Below are 24,148 nucleotides of genomic sequence, written 5' to 3'. Positions count from 1 at the left end.
TAAACTTGGATTAGCTAACACAACGTGCCACTGGAACACAGGAGTGACGGTTGCTGATAATGGGCCTCTGTACGCCTGTGTAGATATTCTATAAAAAGTCAGCCATTTCCAGCTACAATAGTCAATTGGGGGTGGCAGGTAGCCTAGTGGTTAGAGCATTGGGCTACTTTGAAGAATATATAATATATTTAGATTTGTTTAACACTTTTTTGCTTACTACATGATTCCATATATGTTATTTCATAGTTTTTCAGTCTTCACTGTTATTCTACCATGTAGAATATAGTAAAAATAAAGAAAAACCCTGGAATGAGTAGCTTTTGACTGGTACTGTATACTGTTATTTATTTATTTTTCTGTGCTTTCTTATATCTACTACATATAGGACAAACGCTTTATGATTTATTTATTTTACTGTCTTTTTGCCATTTATAATTGTACTATTCAATGTGTTTCTCTGAGCTATAGTAGTAAAGGCCAACTTCAATATTTAATTATATCTAAAGGGGTTCTAAAATTCTAAATCAAATAGCTAAATGATCCATAGCTTAGAACCCCCACACCAGGGCTTAGACTTTTAAGAAGTAAACGGGGCCTGAATCTTTTCACTTTCAGAATTTTGACTACAACAGTTCTACACTCGAAAAATGAAATATTTTAGGGGTTCTTGAAATGAAAACGGTGGGGCAACCTCACTGACGGGAAACCCCCTTTAATGGTTTCTTGAATAACCTTTTGGGGTCCTTTATTATTATTATTATTAATAATCAGCATAACAATAACAATAACACAATATTTTAGTTGTCAGTGTTTCTTATGATTTTAGTGGCAAAGCAGGAAAAAAAAAAAATATATATATATATATGCAGAGCTCCAAGTTCAATCACTATATCAACTGGTGTATTAATGTGTTGATATCCTGAGTCCTATAAGTTTTAGAGAAATCATTAATACAAATGTGTTGATAGCCTACATATGATCTGCATAACATTATGCGACAAACCAATACCAATTGTGTGCCTCGTCAGCATGCCTGCAGACACTGACACACACAAATAATTGGGCAGTTCAGTCATCTGAGCACAATGCAGCAATAGCCTTCAACATATTCTTACCTGGATTGACATCCATTGAATTGGGTCCATTTTCTGTTTTAGAAAAAAAATGTAAAGGGAGAAAGTGCAAAACAACACAGTCATTTGCACAAATATGAAAAGATAGATGGCATCATCATAAAACAATATCAGTTGAAATCATACAAGGGGGAAACCTTACCTTAAATTGAGTAGATCTAAAAATGTTCAGTTAAGTGCCTGCATCTGCTGTTTTCTAAAATTCAAATCTACATTTTTCAGATGGGCAGTTGGGTTCCTGCAAGAACCTCCAAGAAATAATGAGGTTCCTCGATGAACCGCACCTCCTATGGGGTTCTTGGAAGTACCTTTTGTGGAAATATTTCAGTGCCAAGAACCCTAAGGTTCTTCAAAGAACTTTGAGGATCTTAGAAGAACCCTTGTTGAACCCCTACGTTTTAGAGTGAAGTAACTGGGGGGTCTTGAAACTGGCTTCATATTATTCCTGTGGCCCTGGGGGTTTCACCAGGCAGTTCAGGTCATACAGCGCAACGTCTGTACCTCTCTGGAGAACTGCCCTGCTGAATTCCAGGCAGGTCATGGTTTCTGGTCTGGCAGTTGTTGTTGCTGCTCCCCAGCGAATAACAGCTTTTTCCTTGGCAGCTTCCTCGTTGGGGTAGTGTCAGCCACACCGCATTGTAGCGGCACATCACTCCTGGGTTCATCCCGGTCATCTTGTTCAGGTGGGTTTTTGGGTCTGCTCCAGTCCTACAGCGGAGGAAGGACAAACCTCAGAGCGGGCAGATACACCTGGAAGTCCATGACCATTGTTACTGTGTATTATGTAGTGATGTTACGTTTGATACCGAAGCTTTGAGGCACACATCGAAATCACTAAGCAGTTTATTTTGAAGCGGCGTGCCGTGCCGATGCTTTGAATGCTTATTCAGAAACACATGATCAATGACTTCTGAAGCTTTGTTTTATCGAACTGCCTTGGCACACATCGAAATCACTAAGCAGTTTATTTTGAAGCGGCGTGCCGTGCCGATGCTTTGAATGCTTATTCAGAAACACATGATCAATGACTTCTGAAGCTTTGTTTTATCGAACAACCGCCTGATTGGTTTGGTATTGGATTCGGTAGAAGACAAAAAGGCTGTGAGGCACACACGCGACAGTGTGGGACGGCATCTATAATAATTTGGCTGCTCTAAATTCTGTCCACTAGAAGGTGCCACTAGTGTTGATGAAAACCTGGAGTAATTAACCTATTTTCGACACAATTGGCTGGAAATGCTTCAGTAAGCTTTGTTTTGCCATCACTAGTATTACACACCTATAAGTAAAGGTACAAAACAAGTGTTTCTACCCCCTTAGGAACAAATGTTAACTTTTGTTCGTAAGAGTGTAATGTAGTCGCCTGAAACTCACAGTTTACAGTGATGTTACGTTTGATACCAGAGCTTGAGGCATGCATTGAAATTGCTAAGATTCAGTTTGGAAAAATATTCAACTTGAAGGCAAGTGAAAATAATAATGGAGGAAAAAATCCCTCTATCTGATAATCGCATGCTGCTATTTATTGTTGACCAGCTAATGGGCATTGTGAACAGAAATACTTTTTTTTTTTCACAATTCGGTGAAATTGTCAAAGCCTTTCCCATCACTTCACATCAGGTCTGCTAAACACATTGTACTGGCTTTTTATTTTAAAATATTTTTATTTAACCTTTATTTAACCAGGTAGGCTAGTTGAGAACAAGTTCTCATTTGCAACTGCGACCTGGCCAAGATAAAGCATAGCAGTGTGAGCAGACAACACAGAGTTACACATGGTATAAACAATTGACAAGTCAATAACACAGTAGAAAACAAAGGGGGAGTCTATATACAATGTGTGCAAAAGGCATGAGGAGGTAGGCGAATAATTACAATTTTGCAGATTAACACTGGAGTGATAAATGATCAGATGGTCATGTACAGGTAGAGATATTGGTGTGCAAAAGAGCAGAAAAGTAAATAAATAAAAACAGTATGGGGATGAGGTAGGTGAAAATGGGTGGGCTATTTACCAATAGACTATGTACAGCTGCAGCGATCGGTTAGCTGCTCAGATAGCTGATGTTTGAAGTTGGTGAGGGAGATAAAAGTCTCCAACTTCAGCGATTTTTGCAATTGGTTCCAGTCACAGGCAGCAGAGTACTGGAACGAAAGGCGGCCAAATGAGGTGTTGGCTTTAGGGATGATCAGCGAGATACACCTGCTGGAGCGCGTGCTACGGATGGGTGTTGCCATCGTGACCAGTGAGCTGAGATAAGGCGGAGCTTTACCTAGCATGGACTTGTAGATGACCTGGAGCCAGTGGGTCTGGCGACGAATATGTAGCGAGGGCCAGCCGACTAGAGCATACAAGTCCAGGGTGGTGATGATAGTCGGGCATGCGGGTGCAGGCAGCGATCGGTTGAAAAGCATGCATTTGGTTTTACTAGCGTTTAAGAGCAGTTGGAGGCCACGGAAGGAGTGTTGTATGGCATTGAAGCTTGTTTGGAGGTTAGATAGCACAGTGTCCAATGACGGGCCGAAAGTATATAAAATGGTGTCATCTGCGTAGAGGTGGATCAGGGAATCGCCCGCAGCAAGAGCAACATCATTGATATATACAGAGAAAAGAGTCGGCCCGAGAATTGAACCCTGTGGCACCCCCATAGAGACTGCCAGAGGACCGGACAGCATGCCCTCCGATTTGACACACTGAACTCTGTCTGCAAAGTAATTGGTGAACCAGGCAAGGCTTGCAAAGTGATGCATAATTCCTTTTGGAATCTAGTCAGAGAGGTGTTATCAGACATTTGGAATGTTTTACCACCCACAACCTGCTTTCAGAATGTACCAGGGAAGGGTACAATAAGAAATAATAGGACACTACCTAAAGCATTTAAATTGGAACAACCATTTCAGTAACAGGTGCAATAAAGCCATGTAACAAATTGTATTTGTTTCGAAAATGTATGTAATTTATATTTGCGCAGCATAATATTTGTTAATCAATCAATGTACATGCACAAACATAGATATTGAAACAAACAATTCTAAAAATCTACCTGCAATAGAGCATGCTGAGAAATATGATAATGATGGGTGTTGTTTTGGTTCACAGTGATGTGTATGAGTTTCAGGGCCTTGTAGGTTAAAACTAGACCCTCAGTTTAAAACCTTACAAAATGCATATGGTATTGTGTTAAATATAGATATGTTTTAATTCTAACATACTCACTTTGGATGTCACTTGGTGAAGTCCATTGGACTGAAAATGGATGAATGGAACAACCATGTATCTGTCACTAACAAATACAGTCATGGGTGGTAACTTTACTCCTTACACTAAGCAGTGTGTTCATTTAACATTGGTTCCAGTGTGTATACTGTCCCATTCATTCACTGTTGATTTAACTTCCCTATTGTTGATTTAATTTAACACTGGTTCCAGCGTGTATATGGTCCTACTCTTTCAGGGTTGTTGTTTTAACACTCTCAGTGTTGATTTAACCCTGGATAATTTGCTGTGCAGGAGAAACGATTGGCTGCAATAGCTACCGGTGCAGTCATCGTTCTACAGTAACTATAATTCCTAAGGTGTACATTTTAGGACATCCCTACCTGCATTGATGTAAGACCATTCCATTATAACTGACTCTGAGTCATTGATTATCACAACTCAGAGTGGTGGAATGCAATTTCATCTCACCTAAGCGATGTATTTCATCTGACTCAATCATCTGATTATTAACTAAACACCCATTTGTTTTTTTAAATTACAAATGTAATTTCCTCTTCAAGATGATAGGCACTGGCGTTCAATAAAAGTTGTGACAATAATTGAATAACTCTCCTAATCAATACAAGCAGTTTGGTAATCCTCACAGCAGTTTCTGGTGTTTAGTCATGTGAAGTATGGTGTTGAAAATTCTAATATTGAGTTGCAAGTTGGAAACATTTTATTCACAGTCCTGCAGCCCCCTAGCATTCAAAGAGGTTAAACAAAGGTCATTTAGTAGGTGTATTTTGGGTACTACAGTATGGGCTGTCTTGTATTGTTTTCGAGGCTGCAGGTGGAAAAGTGTTTCCAGGAGGGGACAGTGGGCTGGGTAGGAGTCACCTTGCTTGTGGGGCAGGAAAGCAGGCACACACGCAGGCAGGCAGACAGACGGGCATGGAAACTGGCAGGCACAGAGACAGGCAGGCACATTTGGAGAAAGAGTAACCTGATGTTGTCGCTGAGGACATCCTTGGGACCAAGTGAGTCAAGCTGGCCTGCGGCCACAGGAGTCTATCACCTTCAGACAGCATTTTGCCCATTGGGGAGCGACACTAATACTGCCTGTGGTCACTGCTGGCCCTCCATAGCTTAACACAGGGAGCAGGTGGTGGGAACACACTGCCAAAAGAGACATATTTTTGGGGCTGAGATTCTGAAACAGAAGAGGATGAAAATCTTATCAGAACAGCGGTAATGGGATAGGGGTCATTCTCTAAAGTGATATTTAATCACAGATTTTGTTTTGATTTACAGCTTTTATATGACATATTTGAGGCTGGAGATACAGTGCTGTTGTAAATAGGATTGCTGTTTTCATCAATAATGCTTAATCAATAATGTCTTATTGATATGTATCATGATCGTAGAAATACCATTTCAGACTAATCGAATCCATGAAACATAATGGGTTGTTTTGTTGTGGGTGGCATTCCGCTGTGAGCAAATGTTCACTGAATATAATATGATAATGTTTTATTCAAATGCAATGATTCAGAAACATTTTGACAACTTTTATTAGAAAATGCAATATTTAATGTGCCACCACCTGGAAAATATTAGATATCTTAAGAGGTTAGAGGAAAGTGATCTCATTATCTACCGGAAATCAATATTATGCTAACCAAAATGTGTTTGCCGCCTGGTGATGCTGCAGCAGTACAGTGAGTGGTCTGTGTAGATCAAATCAAAACGTATTGGTCACGTACACAGATTTGCAGATGTTATTGCAGGTGCAGTGAGATGCTTGTGTTTCTAGCTCCAACAGTGCAGTAATAATACCTAGAAAACAATACAAAACACATCATCCAAAAGTGAAAAAAAGAAATGAAGAAATATTGCCCTCAGGTAGCCTGGTTCTGGTCTCCGGTTTAGGAATGGCTGAAAAAGCATAACATTAATCTAAAATTCACCCTGGAATAGCCCTGTTAGGAGATCTGGAGAGACCTGGTCAGTCAATTACTAATATACTAATACCCTTAGTAAAAGTATTTATCTTCAACTCACAATCTCTGGATTCTATTTGATTCGATAGATTAAAATTGTATGTTAAACAACACAGCATAGTTGAAAGATATATGGCACGTAGAAATCTGAAGAGGGTGGCCAGCAGAGATAGGTGGGATGGGCTGAAGGAAGCTAAGGGTTGGGATGTGGTATTGTAGACTATTTGGAGCAGAGTTGCTGCACGGGGTATAGAATAACGGCCAAAGACAAAAGTAAAAACAAAGTAAAAAAAGGACGTTTGAATGACACCGAGGGGTAATGTTGTTTCATCTGATGGCTGTTTGCCTGAGGCCGATGCCGCGCAGGTGTTTGTATGAGTGTACACATGCAAATACACACACTCGCATTCAAACACACACACGTGCACATACACGGACACACACACATGTAAATAGTGCCATACATGCACTCAAACGTATTCAGTTGGCCTTGCTGCTTACGATTTTTTGTTGTCCTTGATGTCTTTTGTTTTTGCATTGTTGTTTTCTGTATTCCTTTTTTTCTGATATCTTTTGTTGATTTGATGGTTGCTGGAGCATTGGGGGGTTGGTGGCTTGGGAGGGGAGGGGTTTCTTGGGGGTGAGGAATGGAATTATAAAAAAAGAAAAAGAAAATGGGGGGGCTCGGATGTTTGAGGGGCAGCTCTCGGGAACTGTGAGAAGGATCTTGGAGGGCTGGTGGCTTAGCGGTTGGGAGCTTGGTTCTGGTCCCTGTTTTGACCTTGTGGGAGATCTGTCGACATGCCCTTGGGCAGGACGTTGACCCTAGTTGCTCTGGATGGGAGTCTGTTAGATGACTGAATCCATTTTAATCATTGAGCAGCTTCAATGCAAGTAGATTGTATGTTTCAATATATTTAAATTTAAAAAAATATATATATAATAACATATATTTATATCAGCTCAGCAAACTGAGCAACTGCATTTATTTTCAGCAAACTTAACATGTGTAAATATTTGTACCATGAATTTCCTCCAGGGCCCTGACCTTAGTGATGAGCTTGGAGGGCACTAAGGTGTTGAAGGCTGAGCTGTAGTTGATGAACAGAATTCTTACATAGGTATTTCTCTTGTCCAGGTGGGATAGGGCAGTGTGCAGTGCAATGGCGATTACGTCATCTGTGGATCTGTTGGGACGGTATGTGAATTGTAGTGGGTCCAGGTTGTTTGGTAAGGAGGAGGTGATATGGTCCTTAACTAGCCTCTCAAAGCACTTCATGGTAACAGAAGTGAATGCTACAGGGCAATAGTTATTTAGTTCAGTTACCTTCATTTTCTTGGGTACAGCAACAATGGTGGACATCTTGAAACAAGTGGGGACAACAGACAGTGATTTGATGAGATTGAATATGTCTGTAAATACTTCAGCCACCTGGTCTGCACATCCTCTGAGGACGCGGCTTGAGGTGCCGTCTAGGCCGGCATCCTTGCAAGTGTTAACATGACTTATTCATGTCCAGAGATGGGCAGTATTTAAAAGAAATATGTTTTACTTCTGAGTATTTTGTCATTTGTATTACACTGGGCTGAACTACACTATTTTCGAGAGCTGTAATTTCTATTTTCAAAATAAAAAGACTATTTTTTATCGTGGTTAACAATTTTGTGGCCCCTTTTCACCCTGCATTGGTATAAGAATTGTGATGGCAGTATGGTGTGACAAGTGTCTGCTAAATTACCTAAATATAAATATATGCAAAAATGAACAATTCTCATGAGCTCCGCCCGAAAACAAGGCCAATAGTAATACCCAGTGTGCTTTGCAGTTATTTCGGGTATGTTCATTTTCACATATACACAACGGGTAAAATGTTTATGAAACACCTACTCATTCAAGGGATTTTATACATTTTTACTATTTTCTACATTGCAGAAAAATTGTGAATACATCACAACTATGAAATAACATATATGGAATCATGTAGTAACCAAAAAAGTGTTAAACAAATCAAAATATATTTTACATTTGAGATTCCTCAAATAGCCACCCTTTGCCTTGATGACAGCTTTGCACACTCTTGACATTATTTCAACCATCTTCATGAGGTAGTCCCCTGGAATGCATTTAAATTAACAGGTGTGCCTTCTTAAAAGTTAATTTGTGGAATTTGTTTCCTTCTTGATGCGTTTGAGACAATTAGTTGTGTTGTGACAAGGTAGGGGGGGCCCTATACAGAAGGTAGCCCTATTTGGTAAAAGACCAAGTCCATATTATGGCAAGAACAGCTCAAATAAGCAAAGAGAAACAACAGTCCTTCATTACTTTAAGACACGAAGGTCAGTAAATCTGGATAATTTCAAGAACTTTGAAAGTTCCTTTAAGCGCAGTCGCAAAAATCATCAAGTGCTACGATGAAATTGGCTCTCATGAGGACCCCCACAGGAATGGAAGACCCAAGTTACCTCTGCTGCAAAGGATAAGTTCATTTAGAGTCACCAGCTTCAGAAATTGCAGCCCAAATAAGTTCTTCACAGAGTTCAAGTTACAGACACATCAACATCAACTGTTCGGAGGAGACTGTGTGAATCAGGCCTTCATGGTCAAATTGCTGCAAAGAAACCACTACTAAAGGACACCAATAAGAAGAAGAGACTTGCTTGGGCCAAGCAAAACGATTAATGGACAATAGACCGATGGAAATTTGTCCTTTGGTCTGGAGTCCAAATTTTAGATTTTTGGTTCCAACCGTTGTGTCTTTGTGAGACGCGGTGTGGGTGAACGGATGATCTCCGTATGTGTATATCCCACCATCAAGCACGGAGGAGGAGATGTTATGGTGTGGGGGTGCTTTGCTGGTGACACTGTCTGTGATTTATTTAGAATTCAAGGCACACTTAACCAGCATGACTACCAAAGCATTCTGCAGTGATACACCATCCCATCTGGTTTGCGCTTAGTGGGACTATCATTTGTTTTTCAACAGGACAATGACCCAACACACCTCCAGGGTGTGCAAGGGCTATTTGACCAAGAAGGAGAGTGACGGAGTGCTGCATCAGATGACCTGGCCTCCACAATCCCCCGACCTCAACCAAATTGAGATGGTTTGGGATGAGTTGGACCGCAGAGTGAAGGAAAAGCAGCCAAAAGGTGCTCATTATATGTGGGAACTCCTTCAAGACTGTTAGAAAATAATTCCGTTACTGAGAATGTTGTTGCAGTTTGCACAATCTATTTGCACATTTATTTATGTGTTTTAAAATACAAAATACATGTATTTGGAAACTAATTTAATTCAAATACAAGTATTTTCTCATTTATTTTAATACATTGATCTTCATGGTATTTTGTTATTGTATTTTGTATTTTTTTTACCATTCCTGCTCATGTTGGCCATGGAGAATGAGTGCACACAGTCTTTGTAAGCTGAGGGGGCCAGCGTTGGAGGCTCAATCTTGTTACCCTCGAAGCAGGCAAAGAAGGTGTATAGTTTATCTGGGAGCGAGGCGTCAGAGTCCGCAACGTGGTTGGCTTTCCCTTTATAATCCATGATTATCTGGAGTCCCTGCCACATATGTTTCGTGTCTGAGCCATTGAATTGAGACTACACTTGGTCCCTGTACTCTAGTTTTGTCTTTTTGATTGCCTTACGGCAGTCATAGCTGGTCTGTTTGTACAAATCCATGTTTCCAGTCACCTTGCCATGGTAAAATGCGGTGGTTTACACTTTGCACTTTTGCGCAAATGCTGCCATCTATCCATGGGTTTTGGTTTGGAAAAGTTCTAATTGTCACAGGGGGAACAAAATCCTCTATTCACAGAGTCAGTATATAGGCCAATACTATTGTCAGAGGTGACCCAGAACATTTCCCAGTCCGTGTGATCAAAACAATCTCGAAGCATGGATTCCGATTGGTCAGACCAACGTTGAACAGTCCATACCAAAGGTGCTTCCTGTTTAAGTGTCTGCAAGTAGGTGTGGGCCTTGTAGCTGTCCTGGGAGGGAGACTAGCTATGATCCAGAGTATGTGATGCGTGTGTACCACGGGATGTGTTGATATATTAAAGTCACCAGCTACAATAAATGCGGCTTCTGGATGTACGGTTTCCAATTTGCAGTGTAGTCCAGTGTAGTTCCTTGAGAGCTGTCGCTGTGTCGGCTTGGGGGGGAATATACACGGCAGTGACGATGACTGAAGAAAATGATCTTGGGAGGCAATGCAGTCGGCACTTGATGGTGAGGTATTCCAAATTGGGACAACAAAAGGACTTGAGTACCTCTTACCACAATCACACCATGAGACAAACCCCTCTGCCTTTTTTCCCTGGAGAGTTCTTTCTTCCTGTACATTGTTCCTGTCCAGGTATGTCCTGCTGTGGTCTGGTCTGGTCTGTGGTTATTAATTGAGAACATCAATTACAACAGGATCGGTTCTGTCTGGTGAGGAGAGCATTCATCATGAGGCCACAGCAGGCGCTGGAACCAGCCAGGAGAAACTGGAGGAGAAAATGGGACAGCTTTGGCCTAGCCATGGTGAGCAGAGCATGAACAGACTGGCTCGCTGCACAGGCACTGCAAATCATCGCCACCTCACCAAAGTGACAAAGTGCCATAACACAGGCCACACATTCATGTAAAATTACTACAGCATGTTTCTGCCCGTGATCATGTGTACGGGTATCAGGGCTTTCTCTTTCTTGCTCAGTCACTTTTCTATATTGTTGCACGTAATGCTATCAGTTTGGGTGAGACTCACATGATAGCAATTGTAATGATATGGAACAGCAGGAATAACAGAGTAGGTAGGCTTATACAGAGATTGATACTAGCAGAATATCAGTGATAACACCTCTTCAATGCTTGGCTGGAAATAATCCTAATTTTCAATGTCATATGACCTGTTGTGTGAGCATAGTAGAGCATATTTCTGTAAATTTGGGTTTGGTTTAAGGCTTGGCCAGTTTTAGAATCCTTACAGTAAGACTGTGAATGAGTCTCTCTGTCTGTACCACGCCTGTTTCCTCTGCATGCAGCAGCCGTTTGGTCAGAGTTAGAGTGGTTAAAAAAGAGATTTTTAAGTTGATGTTATGTTTATATTTACGTGGCCGGATGGGTGTGTGTTCATATCACTGCTAGTGGTGGAGGTTTGTTGGATGCTTATAAGGTGGATGAATTAACGGTGGACTGCAGTATGAGGTCATCTGTTTATAGACTTCCACTCCACTCTCTCCACTTCCACTCTCTGTTGAGACAGCGGTCTCCAAGCCCCATAGTCAAATAGCCTGGTTAAGCCAGACTGAACCAGCCCCATATTCATACTGTTGCCTGGTTAAACCAGACTGAACACTGACAAGCTTTCCAGCCCCATAGTCATATAGCCTGGTTAAACCAGACAGCATGATGCCTATGCCAGACTGTGCTACTAAATTCAATCATAGATACAAGATTGATTAGAATAAGTAGAAAGAAATCATTACTTTCATTTCTATTAGGTAGTACTTGGAACGCTGTGTTCCCTACGATATCTTGACTAAAATCAATAGATCTCAAAGTCTTACCTCATCATGTTCATCTTATTAATGTCGCCCACATGGAGTGTGCAGTACCTCCATTCACTGAAGCACTCCATTTTACATGAGGTCCCTTTGAAGGGACCATTTTCATGTCTCCCTATAACATGCCACTGTGCTAGGCTCGGCGTTGGTGTCTCCTTGGGTCTGGGAGGAATAACATAACAAAATTCCATGATTTATCCAAACAGCTCTCTACAATAGCTATTGGGAAGGTTGTACTGTTCTAAAACACTGGTGTGAAACAACCCTTAGCCCTTCTTTTGACGTGATTGACTCCAAGACAAAGAAGTCTTTTAAAAGCATGCATCCTTTAAATAAACAGAAATGTACCGCATAGTGTACATCGGGTCAGGTTAAGTAAGGAACATAGCTGTTCATTTTAACAAATAGTATGTAATTGTCCTTCAGGGTTAATATGACACAAAGTAAATGTCTGCCATTATTTCCTGTGTCTGAGATTCACTGTTCATCTCATTAGACTGCAGTAAAGCATCATTACCATTATTATTAAATTTCTACAGTCTAACAAACCAATGCAAAAGCTCCCTCAAAATAGCACTTTCAGCCCTCAGTTTTATTGTTCTGGCCTTCGCTCACACGTCTAAAAAGGAGAAAGTGGTGATTAAGGAGCCTTTTCAAATAACAACCAACCCTATCCTCTAATCTTCAAATCAAAGTCCCATTATAGTTTTCTGGCTGCCTACAGATTATTCAGATAACAGGGGTATAATGCCTCTGTTTTACCTGTCAGGTTTGAGCGTTTGAAAGCTCTTTGGTCTGTTTTTAAAGAGTTGAAATGGCCACCCATTTGTCCCTCAGAGAGCTAGAGTAAGCTGAAAACTCACTGTGACTGGTGGTTTGGGGTATTAACCACTAGCCTAGACGACAGGAGGAAAGAGACAGACATAACACATCAGACAAAAGTAGCTTACTCTTATCATCCAATATAAAATCAGAAATTAGTAATGTTGTCTGAGTGCATGATTATTATTAAGTTACATGCTGTTGTTTTTGTAAACCTGTCAGTCTTACAGCAATTTTATTTCTTGTTTTGCTAAGGAGGCCAAATATGGCCTTAACCCTAATCCTAACCTTAACCCTGACCCTTACTCTAACCTTAACTCTTACATAACCCTAACTTTAACCCTTACTTTAATTAAGATCATAAACAAAAAGCACATTTTTGTTTTCATTAATTTATGCGATATAGCCAATTCTGACTTTGTGGCTGTGGTAACTAGTGACAACGCAGATTGACTGAGGACATTTATTAGCACCCACACACACATCGTTGCACTTTGTTGCCATGACAACCCATAATTTATTTTAGCAATAGATGTTTGGATTCCCTTATGTTTTCTCCCCCCAGGCAATTTTAGAAGGTAATACGGTGATTATAAAGTCATTTTATTTAGATCAGAGCAGCTTTACAATAATATAAATTGCAAAAACGTTTCATGTGTCATTAATGAGGACTTTGAAAACAACTGGAATTCTGCAGAACTATGTTATTCTCAAAACATCAAGCAGTAACTGCCGAGGCGGCAGTGGTTAGAGCGGTGGACTTGTAACCGGAAGGTTGCAAGTTCAAACCCCTGAGCTGACAAGGTACAAATCTGTCGTTCTACCCCTGAACAGGCAGTTAACCCACTGTTCCTAGGGCCATCATTGAAAATAAGAATTTGTTCTTAACTGACTTGCCTAGTTAAATAAAGGTAAAAAATAAATACAATTGTTGTATATAAATGAGGTGAGTCTGCTGCTGAAAAAAATGCAAGCAATAGATAGGTATGGCTTCCAAAGAGCCAAGCAATGATAAATCAGAACACTGCTTGAGGAGTAGGAATGTTCTTGGTGAACACGTGTTCAAATGACAATACGGCATGGATGGATATACATTTTCCAAACAATGTTTGACAAGTGTCATTGTTGTTGAGGTTGCCTTGTGCTGAGAGGATGCATTACATTAGATTGCTAAGACCTGAGTGGTAGGCTATAGTGGTAGTGTTGTAGTGTGCTGATGTCCCTCCCTATCCATCGATCATACCCTGCTGCATATCCGTCTCCTGGATGCCCCTATTAGGCCATTGTGTGTTTGTGTGTGTGCATGCGTGTGCGTGCGTTCCTGCCTCCATTAAGCCAGTGTTTGGCTGACCTTTGTCTCTATAAGAAAACAAACAGGGAAGGAGGAAATATGTTTGCCTGAGCTAATAGATGGATTTGATTTATTTCTGTCTGCTTGGTGTGCAACACACATATGTTTTATTTCCTCATATTTCTCAGCTCTTAACTTTGTATAATTACACTCTAACAAGGACCACAGCTCTCCATATGGTGAAGGATGAATTTAATCATGCATAATTAAAGTTTTCACTCATTAAATACTACAGTAAAGTAAATTGATATACGCTCACTTGAGTGAGAAAACAAACAAACGTTATAGACCTTTACATACATGGCAAGTTTCTATTTCAGTATAGCTATATTATTATGTAGCTTATTAATCTACCTATAGACTCTATGCTAGGTTCATAGGCTTCATTAACACAATAGTATAGTTAAGTGATAATGTCTGAGAAGCCTGTGTTCGGAGGATATATTGACACGGGTGTTGTTAGGCCCGAGACGAAGTTGAAAACTGTGCCAATATATCCTCCAAACACCGGCTTCGAGGACATTATCAAATCAAATCAAATCAAATGTATTTATATAGCCCTTCGTACATCAGCTGATATCTCAAAGTGCTGTACAGAAACTCAGCCTAAAACCCCAAACAGCAAGCAATGCAGGTGTAGAAGCACGGTGGCTAGGAAAAACTCCCTAGAAAGGCCAAAACCTAGGAAGAAACCTAGAGAGGAACCAGGCTATGTGGGGTGGCCAGTCCTCTTCTGGCTGTTCCGGGTGGAGATTATAACAGAACATGGCCAAGATGTTCAAATGTTCATAAATGACCAGTATGGTCGAATAATAATAAGGCATAACAGTTGAAACTGGAGCAGCAGCACGGTCAGGTGGACTGGGGACAGCAAGGAGTCATCATGTCAGGTAGTCCTGGGGCATGGTCCTAGGGCTCAGGTCCTCCGAGAGAGAGAAAGAAAAAGAGAATTAGGGAGAGCATATGTGGGGTGGCCAGTCCTCTTCTAGCTGTGCCGGGTGGAGATTATAACAGAACATGGCCAAGATGTTCAAATGTTCATAAATGACCATTATCACTTTTATACCACGGGTCACCAACATATTCAAATAAAGATTGACATATTTTGATTCATTTATTCATACTATTTCATCCTTCCACAAGATATAGTCCAGACACAAATCTAGGGTTACTACCCAAGCCGGCTGTTCTTTCGTTCAATCTATTCGGTTGCCAGAGACGCGACCCAGTCGTTCAGTCTTTTTGTTCTGTATCTAAGGAAAAACCCAGTCGTTCCTTCTAAATGTTCCATTGCCATACTGGCTGGCAACGTTCTTATCCCTTGCTTGCTAGCTATCCAACTATGGCTAACTTACAGTCACGTCAAAAGGTGCAGCCAGAATAACACCAAAGTAGAGCATTTGCATTTGTTTACGCTGTTTTCTAGTGACACTTATTTGGATAACAATGAGCTAATGAGGGGAGATTTCGCCTGGCATAGAAAATGTGTTCACTCATCAGAACACTGTTGTTCAGAGGAGCTAGCCAACAACACAGCTAACACAATCACTTCAAACTGAAGCTGGAAAGACTGCAAGCAAGCTGCATTTAGTGTTACCTTTTTTCAATTGACATTTTTTTGTATATATCCATAAAAATATCAATTCATGATTTCGACTGGCTGAGAAACACTGCCTGCCTGTCTGTCTCTTCCCGACTCCCGACACCTTGATATAGAATTTCAATATTGAAGCAATGTTGCAAATGTCAAAGAAACAGACAGCAAGGTTTATACAAATCTCTGCTGTTGAAATCTAAATGTTAGTACAAAGGAAATGTGAGATAATGTCTAGATGTTTTTTATAATGGAGATCAACTTTATAAATTGCCTGGCTGGGCTGATGAGACAGTGGATTGCTGAGTCAGATGGAAGAGAGTAAATAAGCATTTTAACGTCATAGATTTAGTCGGTGGTAACTTTTGGAATAGACACCGCATGGCATGCTCTTTTAACCAGTCAGCATTCAGAATTAGACCCACCCATTGTACTAAAACTAGTTAAGCTCTAGTATATTATTTTCCTCTAAAAAGGTCAGTTGAAGTTGCACTATATTATGAATATATGTTTATTTCACCACTGTATGTGTTTGCTGCATTCCTTTTCCCATCTGTGGTGGTCTGCATCTCAATGAAGTCCAGCAGTGGCTGACAGCCTTGTTAATTGGCTGTTGAAAAGGTCAGATGCCAAGTCATGAAACGAGTCACACTGCAATTAGACATTGTTCCTGGGTAATTATCAACAGTAATGCTGCACTGCTATTTTGCACTAAACTTTCTCCCATCATAAGACTAAGTGAAACAAGGTATTACAATGCCTTCAGAAAGTATTAACACCCCTTGACTTATATCACATTTTGTTGTGTCACAGCGTGAATTCAAAATGGATTAAATTGATTTATTCATCTACACACAATACCCCATAATGACAGAGTGAAAAAATACTTTTAGAAATGTTTGCCAAATGATTGAAAATTAAATACAGAAATCTCTAATTTACATAACTATTCACACCCCTGAGTCAATACTTTGTAGAAGCACCTTTGGCAGCAATTACAGCTGTGAGTCTTTCTGTGTAGGTCTCTAAGAGCGTTCCACACATGGATTGTGCAACATTTTCCCATTATTCTTTAAAAAATTCTTCAAGCTTTGTCAAATTGGTTGTTTATCATTGCCAAAGATGAATTGCTCTTGTCTCAATCCTCTCATATTTTAGCCTGTGAAGTAAACAGAGTAACAGAGGGAGAGAACCCCCGGCACATCCAGACGTTTTATATTCCTTTCTTTTTACCTGGCGAGCCGTGAAAGATCAGATTGATTGTCATTTAGAGAATTAGATACATCTTCTCCTCTCTCTGTTCTCAGGGTTTATAGGTCCTTTAAAAGAGGATGATCTGGCCTCTCCTTGATAGATTTGAATTAAAACATCCCAGCCCTGGCAAAATCCATGTCATAATTTTGTCTGTTTATTATAGGGGGCAGTATTTCCCCTTTGGATGAATTGCGTGCCCATAGTGAACTGCATCAAAATCGGTCCTAAATTGCTAATATATGCATATTATTAATAATATTAGATAGAAAACACTCGGAAGTTTCTAAAACCGTTTGAATTATGTCTGTGAGTATAACAGAACTCACATGGCAGGCAATCTTCCAAACAAATTTTGAAATCCTGAAAGTTGGGGCAACTTTGACGTCATCGCCCCCTCCCTTCCCAACAAGTTATGGATCTGGAAATACTTCTTATGTCTTCCACTAGATGTCCTCTTTCAGTAGAAAGTGTAATGGAGCATTTGCTGTGAACTTTGACCTAATGGGAAGGAAAGTAGTTAGATTTCCATGTGCTTGAAACGCGTTTGAGTTTGAGTGCTTCGGCTGTTCCAATCAGCCATATTTCATTCCATATTTTTTGCATTTCACACATTTGTCTATAATAATATGATTATTGATGACATACAAGAAAGTATACAACCTTATTACATAATAAGGTACATCAGAATATAGTATCCCAACATCAGGATTTACATAAACTCTAAAGGAACTCATACACTGCTGTAAGGCTCATTAAATTTGCAAAAATATTACTTTCCAACAGAAGCATGTGCTAACTAGACAACAGAACATATGAAAAGGAATGAGATTTAGTCTCGTGGGTGGCTAAAATAATGATCTAAAAGCCACACCCCTCTTAAACCACACCTCCAGTCTTCTGATCTGACACGCTGAGTCATATCTCTATTACCCAGCACCAATAATTCAGCACCCAGCATCAATTACCCAGCAGTTTTTAAAGAAAACAACCCAACTAAGTGACCCAATGCCTGCAATCCAGCAGTTGGGTCAACCAAACAACCCAGCAGTTTTTAGAGAGAACAACGCCTGTTGAACAGAAACCACAAATGTGTTACAGGAACCGTTAATGCAGCCAAATGAGTTTAGCTTCAGGGCTCAGAAAGTGAAAAAGCATTTTATACTCAGTCTTCTACAACAAGTCTTAAGTTTTGCTTATCACTTCCTTATCTTACTTCAGCTGCAGGGCAGAGGCTGGGGCAGAGGCTGCATACCCACATGTACAGTTAGGCATACATGGTTTTGAATGCACACATACACACAAGCACAATATTACACTTTATGTAATGGCTAGGTATTCAGCTATAATTACAGTACTATACCATGGTGAGAGAACACTGCCTCAATATAAAGCCTTTAACAAGACCTTTACAAAGTTAAGATTCTCCAGTTGTAAACTCATATCTCAAAGAAAGCCCTTTCTTTAACCTTCTATTAGCAATTGCATAGGAGTTGTATAGCACTCTTCCACAAATGACATAGGCAAAGAGTGGCATGTCAACACATCCTTTGCTTAAGTGTAAGAACAGTAAGAAATCTTGATAGTTGTCAATTTTTAGAGCCATGGCTGCTAAACCTCTAGTCTGTTGGATGAAGAATTTTCCAGCTTTTATTTGTATAATGTATGAAGGTGTAATACTGTGGTAGTCTTAAATATTGATTTCTTATGAACTTTCAGACAAGCTACTCAGTGCTGGTCCCTGAGGACAATGTGATCGGCTGTTTTTTGTAGCATCTCAGTGGTGTATTGATTCATCAAAGTCTTTCAATCAGCAATTAGCTTTCCAAATAATGAGTCCAATCTCCCAATAAAACAGTGAAACCACAGCAGGGCTGTCTTTGACCAGATTAGCATCCCGCCGAGCCCTAGTCTACATGTCTGAAGTCTAGTCCACCTTTTATCTAAAGTAGGATTTATAAAAGATGTATTTATTAATTGATCTACAGTATTCCAGTATAAAACCACAAGATGCGTGACCTGTTGTAACTATGTGAAATGCAGACGTAACAATGAATTGCGAGTATTTCTTCATGATCATCTCTTCCCACACATGGCAAATATCAAATAAAACAGGCTGCTCTCCTCATCAAGCGGTTGTATATGAAATGCTCTGGTGGCTTCATTTTTTTATGTTACGTTCAAATTTCAATTTACCACAATTACATTGGCTCATACGGAAGTCTAATAGGACAGGGTTATGAGAAACATTAGATGCGACATGTGCTCCCCGTTTTCTAATGAAATGAAACTAATCAGATCTGCTAAAGCTGCCTTCCAGCTGTGAGCCTGGGCTCCACTCACTGAGGGGGAAACTGGAAACTTTTCATTTCATTTCTTTAGAGCAGGTGTATCTTAATCAGAGGCATCTGTGATGGTACTGTCAGCCAGCAGCAATGATACACTGCTATATCACATTAGTGAGAGGGAAGGGGTTTAGTAGAAAGATTTGTATTTGTTTTATCCTTCATTTTCTTGCCGATTTCCTGGCTGCTGTTCCTTTACTGGCTGTCAATATTCTGCCAAAAATGTATATCTATAGAAATCCAGTCAGCAACAAAAATGTTTGTTCAATAAAATCACTTTGTTTTAGTTCTCTCGGGTTTTGTACACATTTCTGTTGGATCAGGAAGCCAAACCTTTTCTATTCTGGCAATTCTGCGAACATGAATAATGACCTGGTTTCAGCTGTTATACCTCAGTGATAAGAGTAACAATCTACCTTCGCGCCGGCTGTACAACTTGACATCTAGTCATATTCACATCCATAGAGTTCCTGTGTATATCTTCCTGGCTTTGAACACATCATATGCAGTTTCAGAATACAATCTAGATGTAGAGTTATACATATTACTCACAGGGCATCCATTAATATAAATGTTGATGTACCTCCCATTCATCAACATTTACACAAATGAACTTACCTATTTTGATAGACTGTATATTTGCTAAATAGTTAGGTTCAGTACTTTAGTTTGACAATGTAGCCCTACACAGCAACGTTTCCAGTTTTCCACTGAGAGTGTTAAATCAACACTGAAAGAGTGGGACCATATACACACTCAAATCAAATCAAATGTCATTGGTCACATACACATGGTTAGCAGATGTTATTGCAAGTGTAGCGAAATGCTTGTGCTTCTAGCTCCAACAGTGCAGCAATATCTAACAAGTAATCTAACATTTCTACAACAACTACCTAATACACACACATCTAAGTAAAGGAATGGAACAAGAATATATACTGTAGATATAAATATATGGATGAGCAATGACCGAGCGACATAGGCAAGATGTAATAGATGGTATAAGATACAGTACGGTATATACATATGAGATGAGTAATGCAAGATATGTAAACATTTTTAATGTGGCATTATTAAAGTGACTAGTAATCCATTTATTAAAGTGGTCAATGATTTCAAGTCTGTATGTAGGCAGCAGCCTCACTGTGTTAGTGATGGCTGTTTAACATTTACAGTAACAGTCTGATGGCCTTGAGATAGGAGCTATTTTTCAGTCTTTTGGTCCCAGCTTTGATGCACCTGTACTGACCTCACCTTCTGGATGGTAGCAGGGTGAACAGGCAGTGGCTTGGGTGGTTGTTGTCCCTGATGATCTTTTTGGCCTTCCTGTGACATTGGGTTCTGTAGGTGTCCTGGAGGGCAGGTAGTTTGCCCCCAGTGATGCGTTGTGCAGACCGCACCATCATCTGGAGAGCCCAGCGGTTGTGGGCGGTGCAGTTGCCGTACCAGGAGGTGATGCAGCCCGACAGGATGTTCTCAATTGTGTGTCTGTAAAAGATCAGTGTTAATTTAAATCAACAATGAGAGTGTTGAATCAATACTGAAAAAGTGGGACCTTATACACACTGGAACCAGCTTTAAATTAACATACTGCTTAGTGTAAAACTTTATTCAATTATTTTCCAGAGTGCTTTGCTTTTCCAGAAAATGTTAAAGTAACTACCAATGAATGTATTTGTTAGTACCTACACTCAATTGCATTCAACCATTTTTGGATCTATCGATTTCACCAAATAAGATTCTAAGTGAATGCTATAATTGTTTTGGTTTGTTGCATAACAATACATTTTTCATAAGATCTTATTTTGAATGCCTAGTTTCACCCTACAGGGGCCTGAAACTCATAAACTGTGTTCGAAAAGTCATACTAACCACATTAACTGTACTATTTGTGAAGTAAATTGAGAATGTAGTATGCTTATTGGTCATAATATGGATATACAGTTGTCAGAAGTTTACATACACCTTAGCCAAATACATTTAAACTCAGTTTTTCACAATTCCTGACATTTAATCCTAGTAAATATTCCCTGTCTTAGGTCAGTTAGGATCACCACTTTATTTTAAGAATGTGAAATGTCAGAATAATAGTAGAGAAAATGATTTATTTCAGCTTTTATTTCTTTCATCACATTCCCAGTTACCTACACTCAATTAGTTACCTACACTCAATTAGTATTTGGTAGCATTGCCATTAAATTGTTTAACTTGGGTCTAATGTTTCGGGTAGCCTTCCACAAGCTTCCCACAATAAGTTGGGTAAATTTTGGCCCATTCGTCCTGACAGAGCTGGTGTAACTGAGTCAGGTTTGTAGACCTCCTTGCTCGCACACGCTTTTTCAGTTCTGCCCACAAATGTTCTATAGGATTGAGGTCAGGGTTTTGCGATGGCCACTCCAATACCTTGACTTTGTTTTCCTGTAGCCATTTTGCCACAACTTTGGAAGTTTGATCATGGTCATTGTCCTTTTGGAAGACCCATTTATGACCAAGCTTTCATTTCCTGACTGATGTCTTGATTTTGCTTCAATATATCCACATAACTTTCCTGCCTCGTGATGCCATCTATTTTGTGAAGTGCACCAGTCCCTCCTGCAGCAAAGCACCCCCACAACATGATGCTGCCACCCCCGTGCTCCCCCTTTTTCCTCCAAACATAACGATGGTCATTATGGCCAAAAAGTTATATTTTTGTTTTACCAGACTAGAGGACATTTCTCCAAAAAGTACGATCTTTGTCCCCATGTGCAGTTACAAACCGTAGTCTGGCTCTATTATGGCAGTTTTGGAGCAGTGGCTTCTTCCTCGCTGAGCGGCCTTATGTCGATATAGATACTTTTATACCTGTTTCCTCCAGCATCTTCACAAGGTCCTTTGCTGTTGTTCTGGGACTGATTTGCACTTTTCGCACCAAAGTACGTTCATCTCTAGGAAACAGAACGTGTCTCCTTCCTGAGCGGTATGATAGCTGCGTGGTCCAATGGTGTTTATATATGCGTACTATTATTTGTACAGATGAACATGGTACCTTCAGGAAATTGCCTCCAAGGATGAACCAGACGTGTGGAGGTCTACAATTTTTTTTCTGGGGTCTTGGCTGATTTCTTTTGATTTTCCCATGATGTCAAGCAAAGAGGCAATACGTTTGAAGTTAGACCTTGAAATACATCCACAGGTACCCCTCCAGTTGACTCAAATGATGTCAATTAGCCTATCAGAAGCTTCTAAAGCCATGCCATAATTTTCTGGAATTTTCCAAGCTGTTTAAAGGCACAGTCAACTTAGTGTATGTAAACTTCTGACCCACTGGAATTGTGATACAGTGAGTTATAAGTGAAATAATCTGTCTGTAAACAATTGTTAAAAAAATGACTTGTGTCATGCACAAAGTAGATGTCCTAACCGACTTGACAAAAGTATAGTTTGTTAACAAGACATTTGTGGAGTGGTTGAAAGACTAGTTTTAATGACTCCAACCTAAGTGTATGTAAGCTTCCGACTTCAACTGTAGTTAGTATTCCAAAAGTTCCCGGATGTCGTACTAAATTAGCCAAATTACGAAGTATACAAGTCGTGGACACTATTTCTGTGCTTTTAGGGACCCAAAATGCAATTCTTCAGAAAATGGGCATGGCATCAATGTATTCAGATTGGAAGAAAATGGCAGAAAATCGGACGAGTGGGGATACAAATGCATTGCTTTATCTAATTAGAACAAACGTTAAGAACACTTTGAGCAATGTAATAAAGCAATTACGTTTCAAATAAGTTACGTTACACATTATGTTGGCTGACAATTTGTTAGCTACGCTATCCTTACAAACCGCATAGCATTACAGTATGTACCGGTATGTTAGCTAGTTACCATCCTAACATTAGTTGGCTACTAATACATCGAACTCACCAGGCAGTATATTAACTATATGCTATCTAACTACCAAACGTTTATTGATTTATTATTCACGTCATTCTTAGCTACGTGGTATAGTTGTTCTGAGTTCTCAATGAGCATTGTTACTTCTGGCTATCTATTCCTATTTCAGAGCACTCATCTGAGTGTGCCAGTGCCCAGAATAACGAATGGATGTATCAATGCTCAACACCCGTTGAATATGGCCAGTGTCAGTAAACGTCGGCAAAAACAATCATAATTCAATCGTTGCCAGCAGCACAGCTACAGTCACCAAAGCGCTGGATAACATGAGCACAGCCTATCCACCTATGCTAGGGCAAGTACAATGGTCAGAGTGAGGTGTATGTGTGTATGGAAGTAGCTAGCAAGATAGCCAACGTTAGCCAGTTAGCTTGGGTGCTTGACTACCGTTGTGAGGTCAGAACGATCAGATCAACCCTACTCCTCAGCTAGAACATCCAGTGTACGCGCCGAGAGCAAAATGCGAGAGCAGAATTTACGAACGGACAATCTGACCATACTCTGGATTTGTGCACTCTGGCACTCCAGATTGTATTTTACGAACACACCCGAAATCGTAAAATGTCTAGCTAGTCATTTGTTATGCTAACAAGCTAGCAAGAGGTTGCATAGCAACAGCATCAACTTCCAGTAGACAGGCAAAGCGCTAGTACGCTCAACTGAAATGATACTGTTTGTTTACAGTATACTAAAATGAACTAATAGTATACAGTATGCTAGTATGGGTATTCGCAAAACTAAAACCACACCAATCATTATCATATTTCCCAGCCTGCTCTACAGCAGGTTGATTTTTAGAATAGTTTGTTTCAATATCTATGTCTGTGCTTGTACATTGATTAATATTTGTTTTGCTACGTAAATATACATGACATACATTTATTTGATTTGTTCCTGAAGGGGTACAAGCACTTGATTTATATCTTAAGTTATAGGTATATACAAATAGGTTACCACCA

This window comes from Oncorhynchus kisutch, linkage group LG26 (assembly GCF_002021735.2).
Source record: "Oncorhynchus kisutch isolate 150728-3 linkage group LG26, Okis_V2, whole genome shotgun sequence".
Taxonomy (NCBI): Eukaryota; Metazoa; Chordata; class Actinopteri; order Salmoniformes; family Salmonidae; genus Oncorhynchus; species Oncorhynchus kisutch.
Note: the sequence above shows the minus strand (reverse complement) of the source record.